General features: G+C 42.0%; 1 pseudogene; it reads left to right on the top strand.

The window, feature by feature from the left end:
- Positions 1-1242: 1242 nt before the first annotated feature.
- Positions 1243-2474, top strand: LOC128344020 (actin-binding LIM protein 2-like; annotated as a pseudogene).
- The last annotated feature ends 217 nt before the right edge of the window (positions 2475-2691 follow it).

Below are 2691 nucleotides of genomic sequence, written 5' to 3'. Positions count from 1 at the left end.
TGAAAAAGAAAGTATGCACTGTGTGATAAGCAGCTATTGGGATTTGCTATCACAAGATAATATGGTGAACTAAATGGAACCTTCAGGTTTAGAGGCAGTATGATTCTGAAGCACCACTCGATGGGAATGGGCCTTCATGCCTTACTTGAAAGCTTCCTGGATGAATCTGAACCAGGGTTGGTAAAATGCTGCTGATCAAGATGCTGGTCTGATCCAGCAGAGCTCCTATGTGCAGCCTGTATGACTGGTTTCCCCTTTCAATAAGGGGATGTTCTAGGCTGGGTATCTGTCTATGTTTTCAGTTATGCATTGCAACACAGAACTGGCCACACAGGCTGCTACTGTGCAAATATACCCTACCAGAGGGTGAAGCCTGTCATTGACCAGGCAAAGTCGTTTTGCGTAGATTACACTTATAGGAAAGTTCAAGAAATTAAAAATATGTAATCGAATTCTTTTATTAATGTGATTAATAAAGGGGAGTAAAAGAACAGTTTGAAATTTGTAGAATTTCAATTTCAAACTATTCATTTTATTGAATAATTACTGTATGGTAAGTTAAGTTTAAATCATAATAAATTTGAATCTGAGAAAGTTCTTTTGCTTTTCTTGGACATGATGTTGTTTCAGAATTATTACGATACGATAAGTTTTTATTGTCATTGTCCTGTACAGAACAACAAGATTGAAAGAATCTACAACAACCTCTACAGGACCTAACAAGAAATAGCTAAATATATCCCAATATACCCCCCCCATATACCCATTGCCCTAAAAAAACTCTAAAGAAACACTAAAAAAACTCTGAAAAACTAAAAAACAAAAACCCCGTCAGAAACTGTATTTTGCTGCATTCAAAGCTAAAACCACTTTTGGATAGAAACTATTTCTCAAGCGGCTGGTCCTGGCCTTTATGATTATGATCTGATTATGATTATGATATGATTATTGAGTGTTAAAAATCAGTTGAAACAAAGCAGTTAAAATGGGCTGCTGCACTAAAACATCTGCCTCAGCCTGACCAACAGGAGGGAGGAGGAGAAGTACGCAGGAGATCATCGCCCCCTCCCCACTGCATGCAGGAGAGCTGCAGCCAGTGAGAGAGCACCAAGGCTGAGCCTCGAGGAGGGAAGATTCTTGGCCATGGAACAGGTGCCCAGGGAATGCCTCACCCGCCTGCCCAAGCTAGGGCCAGGAGTGGTGGCAGCAGCAAAGCATCCATGGCTGCAGACAGAAGCAACGATGCAAAATGAGTACTGCGACAACTTCTCAACCACAGGTTTTGCACAAGGCAACCATTTGGTGAAGGAATCTGGTGCTGGAATCCTCTGCACCAACTGTGGAAACCCATGCGAAGGAGAAGTGCTAAGAGTGCAGAAGCAATGTTTTCATGTCAAGTGCTTTGTTTGCCAAGCACACGGATGTGATTTGGCTCAAGAGGGATTTTTTTGAGACAGGGAGAATACATCTGTTTACTATCAGCAACTGATAGACTAGTGACTATCAGTGACTGTATGGCACACAGTGCTTCAGCTGTGATAGTTTATTGAGATAAGTGGTTTCAGCACTGGGGGAAACCTATCACCCAAACTGTGTTGGGTGTATGGCTTGCAGGAAGCCTTAGCCTTTTTTTCCTGGGGATCATAAAAAGTTCATTGGGAAAGACTGTGTTTGTCTGAAATGTTCTCTGCCACCTACTGGTAGCAACAGCAATTTCCCAATCCTCTGAAACTGTAGAGACTTTCATTTAAAACAGGGTCAAGTTCCAGTGTTTGTCCAATGCAACCACAGACTGCCCATTTTGTATTTCAGAGCCACAATCAGACTATTAAAAATGGGCAATCTTTGGTTGCATTGGACAAACACTGGCACTTGACCCTGTTTTAAATGCAAAATATGTGGCAAACTGAGCGCTGAATACCTCAGCAAAGATGGCATTCCATAGTGAGCCATTTTGAAAGGGCAGTATAGAAATTGAATAAATAATAATAATAAATAAATACTGTGAAATGAACTATTATGCTAAATTTGGAATAAGATGTGATAACTGTGCAAAGTGCATTACAGGAAGAGTTCTAGAAGCAGGAGACAAATATTAACATCCAATATGTACATGCTGTGTCAAGTGCAGTCAATATTTGCAGAAGAAGAAATGTATCTTCAAGGGACTTCAGTTTTGCATGTTGCCTGTAGATAGGCAGCCAAAGCTGAAGAAAAGGCCCCCAGTTGCAGGGAATTAGAACATCTTCTGAGAGCATAATTTCAGTACCAACTTCAAATACTTCAGGTTCCCCAAGTCAAGAGGTTATGTGAAACTTGAAGATGAAATCCTTGATTGCAGGGATTTGGCTGCCCTTCCTAAGAATAAGGCCATTTATAACATAGACTGTCCAGACATGATCTCCTGTTCTCCATATATAAGCTATTCATCATATGACGACAAGTGCAGTTATGGGGAAGGTGATGTTGGCTGACTTTGAAAGGGGACATGGATGCCAGAACTAAACCTCCTGAAGAGGCGTTGCTAGGGGAGAGGGGGCCCGTGTTCACCCCTCTCCCTGGTGGCCCCTCGGAGCGAGGGAAATAATGAAGAAAATAGAGAGGGGTGGAACAGGGTGGTGATGGCCTCAGGAGCTGGAGGACCTGGGTTATTTGAACCCATCCGTTCAATTATAGCTACAGCCCTGACCT

This window comes from Hemicordylus capensis, chromosome 2, assembly GCF_027244095.1.
Source record: "Hemicordylus capensis ecotype Gifberg chromosome 2, rHemCap1.1.pri, whole genome shotgun sequence".
Taxonomy (NCBI): Eukaryota; Metazoa; Chordata; class Lepidosauria; order Squamata; family Cordylidae; genus Hemicordylus; species Hemicordylus capensis.
This window is presented reverse-complemented; position numbering and strand designations above follow the sequence as displayed.